Source organism: Harpia harpyja, chromosome 3 (assembly GCF_026419915.1).
Source record: "Harpia harpyja isolate bHarHar1 chromosome 3, bHarHar1 primary haplotype, whole genome shotgun sequence".
Lineage (NCBI taxonomy): Eukaryota > Metazoa > Chordata > Aves > Accipitriformes > Accipitridae > Harpia > Harpia harpyja.
In genome coordinates, this window is record NC_068942.1 from 29,267,295 (window position 1) to 29,280,514 (window position 13,220).

The window sequence follows — 13,220 nt, forward strand, 5'->3', positions numbered from 1 at the left end:
CAGGTGTGAAGGGACCTCAGGAGGTCTCTAGTCCACTTCTCTGCTCAAAGCAGGGTCAGCTAAGAGGTCAAACAAGGTTGCTCGGGGCTTTATCCAGTTAGGTGTTGAATACCTCCAAGGACAGAGGCTGCACAACCTCTATGCACAACCCATTCCACTTCTTGGCTGTCCTCATGAGGAGAAGATTCCTCCTTATAATGACTTTTAACCTCTGTTGTTTCAGTTTATATCCCTTGTCTCATCCTTTCACCATACACTGCTGTGAAGAGCCAGATTTCATCTTCTTAAGAACCTCTTTGTAGGTGTCAGAAGGTTGTTATTCTTAAGGCTAAACAAGCCCCACTTCCTGTTGAAGATGGCTCAAGATCCTCAACCATCTGAGTAGCCCTCTGCTGAACTTGCTCCAGCTGATCAACTTCTTTCAGGTATTGGGAGGCCTGAAACTGGGCATAGTATTTCAGAAAATGTTGAGGATAATAGTTTTAGAAAATGTTAGAATTATGAGGATAATCACTTCCCTTGATCTACTTGCTGTGCTGACGAGATTGATAACTGTTATGTTCAGGGAGTATTGGAGAATACGTTGTCCATGACTGTTTGCCTGACATTAGCCATATTCCTGGTACTGCAAGATTATGCTTTGTTTTATTGTGCCCAGACCTTTGCCAGCAACCATTCCATCTTACAGCCTTCCTCTTGCCATCTGGTGGCCTTGTTGTTGCACCGTAATCAGGATGAATATCAATAATTTACAAGTCCATGGGGGAACTTTACAGGTTCATTGCAGTTAAATCAATTGAGGGCTGAAGGCTACACAAAGAGTTTTCTAACTTGGGAAATCCTTGAGCTGGAAAGTGTTAGAATCTGGAAAAGCAGTTGGGAGAATTACTGTATATGCTTGTCCTGTTCTTGCCTAATTTCCTCAGCTTTACTGCTATAAACAGGCTACTGAATTAGATGGAGCTGTGGTCTGGTCCTGTAAGGCCATTCCTGCATTCTTCTGTTGCTGGGGGCAAAAGGCTTTACAATGGTTCACAGGATTGCGCATGAAGGAGAATTTGGTGATGGGATTGCTGCAAAAGGACAGTTGTCATGGTCATATTTGACATAGGAATTGTTTATGTGACTAGAGTGTAGTTGTAAATCAGCTACTGATAGGGTGTAGCACCCATATTAAGGCAGGTCTCAAGTACAACCTAATAATAGTATAAATCTCATCTTTTGTGATTATTAACATCTCCGTATCACAGTGACTATCACCCAAAAAGTAAATTTCTTCACACAAACATTCAGGAAAAAGTTTCCAAGTTAATTTAAACTGTGAGTCTGAAGAGGATTACTTAACTCTCAGAATCATAGAAACATAGAATATTTCTAGTAGGACGTGACCTCAAGAGGTCATCTAGTTGAGGCTCCTGCTCAACTGGGGTCAACACTGACTTTAGACCAGGTCACTCAGGCTTTGTCCACCCAGGTCTGAGAAGCGTCTAATGACAGAGGTTACACAACTCCCCTGGAAACTTGTTGCAGTGCTTATTTTCATCGTGAATTTTTGGGCCTGTATTCAGTCTGAACTTCCCCTGTTACAATTTATGATTCATGTCACTAATCCACCTACCATGTGTGTGTAAATGGCCTGGCTCTGTCTTCTTGATGATCTCCTTGTAGGTATTGGAAGGCCCCAATTAGGTCCTGCTGAAGTATTCCTTCACCACCTCAGGTGGCTGAACTCATTCCAGTTTATTAATATCTTTCTTTTATTTGAGTTCCAAAACTGGACATAGCATTCCAGACACAGTCAAGCATGACTTATGCTCAGTGAATCCATGCTGGCTATTCCCAACCACCTTTCACCTTTCAGGAGAGGAGAGAAAAGAGGGGAGAAACAAAAAAATCCCATTGTTTAAAAGAGAAAGAAGTGTAAAAAGAACCATTTTCAAGCACAGTTTCTATATTCATATCGAGTGGAAATAGGACCACTTTTAAGAAATCAAGTTTGACAGTTTCTCTTTACATAAAGAATAAAAGAAACTTGAGAAGGGAGATACTGAGGAATATTTCCATACCAGTGAAGCCAGGAAACAAGTATTCACACTCCCTGGGTGTTCAAGTAGTTGTTCTTTGTGCAACTGAAAGAAGGTGAATCTGAGTCACTGACAGAGCAGCAACTTCCCAAATTCCTCTGTTCATGCGAAAGAAAAGAAGTCTGGCTTACAGACACTAACATTTTTCTGTCGTATCTGGGCTTCTACTAGGCTCTAATTTCATATTTATTAATACTTTGAGGGATGTTGTTATAATGTACACAGGTAGATGAAGGTATTATATTCTACAAAAATTTCTTGACTTGTAAATACTCTTTCAGAAACTTATGCACAAGGATTGTATTACAGGCAAAATGGATTGTTTTCTTACAGATTAATTAAATATGTCAGAAATTATAATAATTATTTATGTAAGTCTTTAGGCAGTTCGATAGCTCGGTCACATAGCAAGCAGATATCATTATAGACCTACCTTTTTTTGGATGCTTGGTTTAAAAATTCTTTTTACCTGAAATTAGAATGAAATCTTGAGATGAAAAAAGAACTGTTTTGGCAAAGTGTGAAGAAAATCAATCAAAGTATTTTTAATGATGGATAGTTTTTTAAACAGTCTCATTTGAAATAGTCATTTATCTCTAATATGTTTTTTGAGCTTCTTAGCTTAAAACCATCTTGTTAATTCTTACTTTTTCCTCCATTGTTCTCCTCTACCCTTTCTCTTCACTGAGACTGTCAAGCTTTGCGATCAAGAACTTTCGCTCCTTTGCATGGGCTTTCCTCATCACAAACTAGGTGCTACTAACTGCAATTAAAAAATAAGAATAAGAAACATTGTCATTCTATCATTCTTCAGGATTTTGTATGATAATTTTTTCAAGATATAGCTCATTGTTTAGTAATAATATATTATGTCACTCAAATATGTATGTTATGATTTGGAATATAGACATCAGATTTGGGGGATATGTGTGGACATGAATTTAGTCTACCTTGTTAAACTTAGTTCATAAGACCAACGTAGCATCTTTTCAGCACACTGAAGGGCTGAATAGAAGTCTGAAATGAGAGAACTAGCAGGAGAGATGTGAAATTCCCTGGGGAATGCTCTGAGATGCTCTTTCTATCTTAACTAAACTTTATCCTTGTATTGGTTTTGTGTGGCAAGGTTTTGGTAGCGGGTGGGGTTACAGGGGTGGCTTCTGTAAGAAGCTGCTGGAAGCTTCCCCTGTGTTCGACAGAGCCCATACCAGCCGGCTCTAAGACAGACCCGCCGCCGGCCAAGGCCGAGCCAATCAGCGATAGTGGTAACGCCTCTGTGATAACATTTTTAAGAAGGAAAAAAAGTTGGGACGGCGGTATTCGGCAGCCGGAGAGAGGAGTGAGAACATGTAAGAGAAACAACCCTGCGGACACCAAGGTCAGTGAAGAAGGAGGGGGAGGAGATGCTCCAGGCGCCGGAGCAGAGATTCCCCTGCAGCCCGTGGTGAAGACCATGGTGAGGCAGGCTGTCCCCCTGCAGTCCATGGAGGTCCACGGTGGAGCAGATATCCACCTGCAGCCCGTGGAGGACCCCACGCCGGAGCAGGTGGGTTCCCGAAGGAGGCTGTGACCCCGTGGGAACCCCGCGCTGGAGCAGGTTCCTGGCAGGACCTGCGGATCTGTGGAGAGAGGAGCCCACGGAGCAGGTTTTCTGGCAGGACTTGTGACCCCGTGGGGGGCTCACGCTGGAGCAGTCTGTGCCTGAAGGACTGCACACCGTGGAAAGGACCCATGCTGGAGCAGTTCGTGAAGAACTGCAGCCCGTGGGAAGGACCCACGTTGGAGAAGTTCGTGGAGGACTGTCTCCCGTGGGTGGGACCCCACGCTGGAGCAGGGGAAGAGTGTGATGAGTCCTCCCCCTGAGGAGGATGAAGCGGCAGAAAATAACGTGTGATGAACTGACCGTAAACCCCATCCCTGTCCCCCTGTGCCGCTGGGGGGGTGGTAGAGAATCCGGGAGTGAAGTTGTGCCCGGGAAGAAGGGAGGGGTGGAGGGAAGGTGTTCTGAGATTTGGTTTTATTTCTCATTACCCTACTCCGGTTGATTTGTAATAAATCAAGTTAATTTTTCCCCAAACTGAGTCTGTTTTGCCCGTGACGGTAATTGGTGAGTGATCTCTCCTATCCTTATCTCGACCCACAAGCTCTTTGTTATATTTTTCTCTCCCCTGTCCAGTTGAGAAGGAGGGGGAGTGATAGAACAGCTCTGGTGGGCACCTGGCATCCAGCCAGGGTTAACCCATCACAATCCTCAAGGCTTTAACATATTTAGAATTGCAGAATACAAGCAATCTCCTGAAAAGAAGACAGACACTATTTTTAAAATGTTTAATGGAGAGAAATAGTGAGATACATTTGCAGCCTTTGCATGGTTGGTTTTAATCTAGCAAGTATGATAGGCCACTTGGTGGTATATAATACCACCTGAGAAAGCATGTAATCCATCTCCAGTGGCAAGCTTTGGACCACCAAAAGTAAGTTTTGATCTATGGATTCCAGCAGATTTTTAGATGCTTTCATTTATGGGTTTGAAAATTGTTTATATGAAGGAAATGTGTAGACTAGTTTATGAGAATAGATCATTGGAGCAATCTTCATAATATTTTGCTTATAGTTTGCTTGTAATTGAAATTGCAGACAAAATTCTCAGCCAGTAATCTGTAGGCCCATTACAGTTCTTCACAGATAATGTATAACTCTTATTCTTTTTAAAGGTTTTGATGTAGATCATCAGAGAACCATGCATGATGAAAATGGTGAATCACTCTCAGGCCCTTTCTGGGACAGAGCAGATCCTTCGAATTAACAGTTGGTAAACTAGCCAAAACCTGGTAGTAATTCAGTCATTAGATTTGACCAAAACTTCTGCATTATGCAGAGGACCACACCAAACCATCTTCCTTCCTCCAGCCTCAATCTTTCAACATTAGCCTGACAGGTCATGCACCCTCATTGATCCTTCTGTTATGCTCCATTGGTCAGCTGGAAATACGGTATAGACATAGCCATCGTCAATTAATTCCTACCTATGGCAACAGCCCCCATATTTTCTCTAAAATGATCTGTTCAAGCAAGAACATGCATTTCTGTAACAAAAGCCTTCACTGAATGTTTCTTCTTAAAAAAAAAAGAAAAAAGAAAAATATATTTCCTAACCAGTGCAACTGAATGTCTCTCAGCTGTTCTCTGTTCACCTTCTCTTTTCTTTCAGTGTCTGCAGTTTTGCCTTTCTGAAGCGGTTCTATGTTGTATAGTTGTTATTTTACCCAAACATAAGTAAATGATGGAAGCCAAATCAAAATTATTGTCTCTGCATGCTGAGTCATGAATGCAATTATTAGTGCAATTATTAACCCTGAAGATTTTTCAATGCCTGTGGGGCCGCTGCACTTAAAGTCAAGAAGAGTGATCACACCACATGATGATTCAGTTTCATACTTTTCTGAATGCTGCTTTGTAAAGACCTTCTCTGAATTACACATCAAGAATGATCCTGAACAGCAGGAGCTTTTTTGTCTACTTAAAACTGGAGTATCTTATTTTACCTTAGAAGTCAGATGTGCTTAAGTGTAACTTAATTAAAACAAGATGTAGGTGACCATGGAACTTAATTTGTAGGCACTTGAACTCTACTTATTATAATACAGGTAACTTCAATAGTAAAAATAAAAGGTGTTTTTAATGAGCAAAGTGTATTATTTAAGGAGTTACTCCTAACAAAAGCTTTCATAAGGCAGGTCTGTCACAAATAACAAGAATTCACACTATTTATTCTTCTCTCATTAAACCCAAATTGATTTTAATCAATTTCCTATTGAAGACATTACAAGAAAGAACATCAAGTGTTTTCGGAACTTCTTTCACAAACTTCTCACCAACACATTCTGTAGTCTTGGTGATAACCTAACATTGCAAAAAAGCTGTGGCCATATTTATTTCTTAAGGTTTATTGGCGGCCTCTTTGACTCTTGCCTATTTCAGCTGTTTTCTTCTGTGAAAGAAAGGAGATGAAAAGGCTGAGAGAAGACTTGAGATTTCACTTGAGAGATGGGAACAGAGTCCTGGCAGAGTTGCTTGCTTGGTTCAGAGAGATTTATTTACTTTCCTTTCATATTTTTACCGGAAGAGGAAGACATACGTCTTTTAAACTTGGGTTGGACTGAAATTTTTATTGCTGTCACTTTTCTATTGGCTGAACATGAATTTGATAGTTTTGGTTGCATTTTCAACTCATAAATATTTAATCTCTTAATAGGCATGCAAAAGAATGATAACTGACTTTGTCCTTCTAGAAGGCAAGTCTAATGACATCTTTACAATGCTGTGTTTAGTTATCTCTCTTTTTTTTTTTTAAGGTATTATTTTAATTCATTGCATTTATTGATAAGATGTGAAATTCTGTTTAAAAATATACCAAACACTGTATTTTTATATAAAAGCGTTTCAGCTGAAAGACTGTCTTTTACATGGGTCCCAGAGATATGACCCAAATTCTTTTCAAGGTTTATTTTCCTAAAAATTTCATTTTCTTTTTTTCTTTTATAAAAAATACTTTGTTTTCCAGGTACATAATTAATTCTCTGATTAGATTAAATATTCTATACTGGGATCAATTACATGCAGTAGCAATAAAAAATGATCTTGTTATATTTGTAAATACACACTTACTAGTTACATAGCAAAGATATAGGACATTTATATTTAGAGGTAAACATTTCAGACAAATAATTTCCTTGGATTACTCTCTGAACACTTAAGCAATGAAGAAGGGAAAACTATTTCCCACTTACACATTTTTAAAGCTTATTTAAAATTGTAGAATTTTTAAAGGGGGGAAAAATACAGTTAAATGTGTCTGATTTTAGAAATACTGTAGTACATTTAACTGCAGCCTTTCCTTCTTATGCAGGGAAGAGAGACAGGAGAAAAGAAATATGGCCGTTCTTGGCTGTCTTCCTGATTTGGTGCTTGTAGAAGAAGAAGGAAATAGAGAACTATCAGACAATTTCCCTATAAATCATTTACTTGTCACTGCAAAAGAATGATTTCATTCTTTTCTCTAGCTACTGTAAGTTTAGAAATATTAGCTTTTTTCCCCCCAAAAAATGTTATAGTGCCCAGCTTTATACCTTTTCCTTAGTCTACATATAATTTCTAGGACTTTACTGCTAAAATCTCAACAGTGTTATAATGACCACAAAGTTCTTCCAAGTTTTATTTTAAAAAATAGTAAAGTACTGGAATCTGTAGTAATTTGTGAATGCTTATTTTAATCTTCTTTTAGGATGCATAAACTATTTGCGAAGACGGTCTATCAGTGTTTAAGAAAATTTGATTCTTTTTCTTCTCATGAAATTTTATGGAAGATATTTTTGGAAAAAAATCTTTAGTATCAGCTGATAAGTTTAAGTCCATCTTTTACTAAACTTTATTAAAAGTCTGCATTTCATTGTCACTAGGTCATCTGTTCCTGATGACCTACAAGTCTTTACCCAGTAGCATCTATTTCAATTTGCATAGGTATGTTTTGTTTAATACTTCTGCTCTGAATAGCTACCCTATACAGGCTATCATACAAAATAGTCAAAATCTCATGTATCAATTAATCTCATCTTTTTTTCTCCCAAAAGAATATTTATTATTAATGAACAGAAGGAAAATATCCAATGCTCATGAGCAGCACAAATAAAAAGAAAAGTCCACAGATTTTTTTTTTAAATCTAAATGACATTTTGAATAATTAGCAGACAGAGATCTTTCAGTAGATTCTGTACTGAATTATTTGAAATTCTGTACTTTAAAACACATTAAAGATTGTGGCTTTCACCATGGAAACTCCATTTCTCCATTTTAGTAAGGATGATACTGAAATATATTGGCAAAACTTTAACTTCACAAAAGGCAAAAAAAAAAACCCCCAATAAAATGAAAATTATTATCAAGAACTTATTTATCTTAAAGAGACAAAGTAAAAGTTGCAAGCTCTGCAATATTCTTAAAATGTACAATTATTTTAACAGGAAAAGTTTACATCTTCATGCAATTCAGGACTATAGACTACAGAACATAATTTGTACGTAAAAACAAATTAGTTGAGATTTAAATGAGATTTTTGCAAGTTGACATTTCAGTTTTCTCCTTAAAAAAAGCAATTTTTATAAAATTAAAACTTTTAAAATGTGGTTATTTTCTTGATGAATTTTTAAGAAGTTTAAACAATTTAAGTAATTCAGAATATTTAGCTGACAAAAAATATTTTCTTTTGTTCTTGCTTTTAACCATTTTAACCAAGTTCCAATTCTATTTTTTGGCATATTTCCTGTTTTACCTGACTTTGAAATGAAATTAAGCCTAGATTATATTGTCTAATGAGTAAATTAATTATGAAGTAATTTCACATAAATCAAGTTGGAGACCCAAGTTTCCATTTCAAATTAGGAAATTGTTTCCCATTCACTTCTCTTCTAACCATACAAGGACTGTGTATTTCCAAGATAAAGCAAAAGCTTTTTCAGAGAATGAAATACAGTAATGGGCAAGAATTTTGTTACTCTTCAGTAAAACTTCCAATGCCTTGATAAAGTGCTTTCTGGCCCTTCAGAAGATACCACGTTCTTCTTACAAATTTTAGAGGTTGATACTTAGTAAATGTTATTCTCTGATTTATACATCTCAAAACTCATAGAAATTGAGAAATACTGAAAGCCATAATGAACATTTGTTTCATTCTCTCATCTGGAATTAAAATTATCCCCTTCAAACAGAAAGCCTATATATTACTTGAATCTTCCCTAAGCCCTCAAGATAATGTTTAATTGATAGCTAGAATTTGTGTTGACTTTTTGCAGGAGTGGATACACAGCTAATGGAACTGAAGGAGGTATATATTTTTTGAGATCTTAGTATATATCCTGTTCAAATTAAAACAAACAAACAAAAAACCCTATAGGATATTGCAGAAAAAAAAAAGTAGAAATATAAATGAACTTCTTTTTCTATCAGGTGGTCTTACTAGGTTACTTATGCTCACATACTTAAAAGTGTATATAAAAAGCCCCTCCTTCATTTCTGTGTGCAGAGTGACCAGCTATGTAATGTGCATAGGGTTCAAGACAAGTTCACAAGTTTGTCACAAATGACCTACCTACCTGTTGACACTCTTGGTTCATAGCTTATAGTACATGTGCTACGTATCGTATAGGAGCGGGTGGGAAGCAGAGAGGAAAAGTGATTTCCTTGTCATGGCTTCTGCATGCTCCAGCAGGCAGGACCAGCAGGGAAGAGGGAAAAATTCTACTTCCCCAAGTTAATGGATGCATGTACAATAGGGGGAAGCTCCAGGAATGTAGGTTAGGCAAGTATACAAGAGCAGAGAGAGCAAATAATGACATCTGCTGAATGTGCTGAGGAAGGCAGAGGCTGATGCAGAGAGCAGAGCCAAATCAAGCTTAAGAATGGTCAGAAGCTACTCTTACAGATGCAGGAGGGAGTTACGCTCACAGTAAGAACGTTTGAAGTCCTGAAAGTTGCCAAATCTGACAGCAAGATGGAAGGAGAGACTGGAGGCTGGAAATCTTTATTTTTTTAAACCTTGTCTTTAATCTCTTTTGTCTAGCAAGTCTGAGTTTTACCTTGTTCAGGTTTCTGGTTTGTGTTCTAATAAAACTGAGTGTTACATTTTGAAAACCTTTCATGCACCATCCAGTGCTAGCCCCTTTCATTATGGTATATGTTGTTATGCTTATACATATATATGTTTATAAAACACCACAGAAAGGTTTAGGTGCTAGTACCTAAAGAAAATTTAATTATAAATAAAATAATAATGAATAATTTTCACTACAGAAGGACAAAAAAATACTTAATTCTTTTTCATATATTGTCCCAAAGGCATATCCTTGTCAAAATTCCTGTGAGACATTTAGTCTCTAAACCCTTTTATTACACCAGTGAACACAAGCTCCTTCATGCCAAGATAAAACGGGTCAATGTTAATATCCCATCTTGAGAAAATACTGTGTGTGGTTTTTGAAGCTGTAGTTACGCTGTTTTCTTCTCTAAATTGATCCACATATTGTTTAAAAGGAGGGATAAGAAGGGAGGAAGAAATAGGAGAAAACTTCACCACACTGATTCAAGGTCTTTTTGGGCTGAAGTTGGATCAGCTCTTGGTCTCACTCAAGTTCTCTTTGGCAGGTATTCATCCTGAGCCATCTAATCTCTCTGATAGCGATGTGACATTGTGGTCTGGATTTACCTACCTTCTTTGAGAGAGAGATATTGTGAGCTTAGTTGTTTTAAGCTCCTTTTACAGACAATGAAGAGAGGCAGGTTTATTTGTAAGAATTCAGATTTTTCTTCACAGTCTAAAGGGGTGGTTGTAAATGTTCCACATAGTTTTTAAGGTATTTTTCATAGACTTAGTCTCAATATTCCCTTGTCTACAATGTAGCAATTCTTATTTTTCTTTTTTTTTATTTCATAGAAGGCAACCGTTGAAGTCCCGTATTTTCATTTAAAAAATCCTTCTAATTTTTAGAAGGTCATGCTTGTGAGGTCTTACTTGTCCGAAGTCATGACCCAAGAAAAAAGGGTAGTGTGAGCATTCCACAGCTCCAAAGAATTCAGGAAATAAAAAAAGCTGAACAAAAACTTGGCTGGAAGTTTCTCAGTCTGCACAGAGGGGAAAATTTTTCCATAGGCAGGTCTGAGAAAAGGTGATAAATTTAGAGTATTTTCCCTTTATGTAGATTTACAGCTATGTTTTCAGTTTCCATTTCAAGTTTCTTCCAAATGAGATTAGAAATTGCCAAGATATTAATCACACTTCAAATATAGTATAACAGCCAATTCAACTTCAACTATAGCATTATTACTACTATCCTTAAGGTAACTCAATTATGCTTGTTTTGTATTACATGATATAATACATCAATCTAAGAGCATAACGATGTAATAAATAAAAGCTGAGGAAAAAAGAAACCTGAAGGAGTTAATTAAAATAGTATTTACAAGGATGAAGAGAGACTTATAGTAAAATTTTAGGCCTCAATCCAGAAATTTCTTCTACATACCCCTATCACAGTATGGGCAGTTGCTAATTGCTTGCAGAGTCTAAAGATCTATCAATGTGAAACGAATGTAGTGCATAAAGGCCAGAATTCTTAATTTTGATGGAGGCATTATGAGATTTATAAAATCAAGATCTGGTTGAAAAAGTACACAAAAGCAGGTCAAGAATGCAATAGAAATTCATTTGACCAATGGTCAAAGGTAGAAGAGCCAAGGTAGAAAGCTTGGACAGTTAAAGGAGTTTGAAATTGAGTACAATAGTCTGCAGGAGGAAAGAAACGTATGAAAACATTGTGGTGCAATAAGATGAATACTGCCAGTCAGGTAATCAAGTAGGTTAAGTACTCATTATAGCACCAAATAACTAGGCCAATAATAGCTATAGAGACAGTAAATATTCCTTTCTAATTATTTTCAAGAAGGAATATACACTTATCTTCCAAGAAGCCCCTTATACTACTAAATAGATTTCCTCTTCGCCCCCTTTTCACTGAAACTATTTATTAACTGGATCCTTTTCTCCATAGGTGTTACATATACTCAGCGAATAATAGCAGGAAAATATAAACAATTGCTTAACATTTATAAAGCAACAATTCTAAACACATTCCTTGTATGTGTTTATATTAACATTCAAGCATCAATACAGTAGGTCTGGTATTTTCCAGTTCCTTCCAGCCAAAATCCCACCAATACCTCGCAGCATGAATCCAACGTGTTTCAAATGTGGCCAATTAATTTTGCAAATGAAGAGCATCTGAGCAGGGTGCATGTCTCAGACTTGCATTCATTTCACACTGAATATATAGTACACTGTATCTGTGGAAACATTTCTGTTTAGAAAATACCAGACAGAAGTATGAGTAGCAGCAAGTTAAAGAAAAGAACAGTTTTCTGGGGGGGGGGGAAAAATCAGATGTAAACCTAAACTTACGTCTAACATTCTATGCCTATCATTTCATGCTTATAATTTCTTTCTTTTGGACTGTCTTTTGAATGTTTAACAATCAGCACAACTACACAGAGAGCAACTCTGTCATTCTCTGGGAGCAAGGAGCCAAATCTTAAATCAACTGAAATAATGCACTGGACTTGGGTGGAACTTAACTTTTCTAAATCCAAGATGGTGATTTGGGGGGGGGGGGGAGCGGGAAAGAAACCAAAAATGAAAAGAAACCAACCAGCCTATGTAACTAGTAGGTAAAGAAGAAATGGGAAGGGAGGTTTCCCAGTTCACAAGTTACATTTAGCTCAGTGTATCCCCAAGGAAGTGGTAAGTCAGCTTTCACCATTGAAAGGTAGCTGTGTTTTGAGGAAAGGACTGATCAGGGTTTTGGACTTACCTTCAGAAGAAGGCTCATGGTTATTAATGCCACAAGGAATAACGTGGCTCTGTATATCTGGAAGTAAGAGATAAACAGGAAAGTTTAGACACTTTTGCACACCTCCACACTGTAACACTATGTAGCTCACTGAGACCTTGTCAGACTGAGCCTAAGGTACCCCTGAGCCTAAGGAACTCCTGTTGACTTACATTCAGCCTGTACTTTTCCTTTACAGGTTTACAGAAAACATCTTCCTCAATCACTATATCTAGTACATTGTCTATTCATACTCTTGCAATGTCTCTCCTCTTTGGTTGTGCAGAAAGACATTTCCTACCAAGGGCTCATCTAGTCCAACACACTTTTCCTGCCATTAGCCAGGATCAGACACTTAGAGAAGTTCCAGGCTTTGGAGTGAGGCTTTATGAGACAAACTGCCCCAAAATGACTTTTTTTTCCCCCGTACAGAAAATGTTTTTCAAAGGTTAATTTACATCTTAAATAAAGAAGGTCTACAGTCTTCTCATCTTTTGCTTTTAATATGCTTTCTGTGGTTAGTGTTGTAAATATTGTTCAAGAAACATTGGGCTTCTTTCTTTTTTTTGTTTTCTTTTAGGCATGTAGCATCATTTATATCTTGTTGCAATGTGTCCCATAGGTTAATTAGGCATTGTATAAATAAGTGTTTCTATTTATCATTTTTGAATTTGCTGCCAAGCTATGCATATTGTTAGTCAAG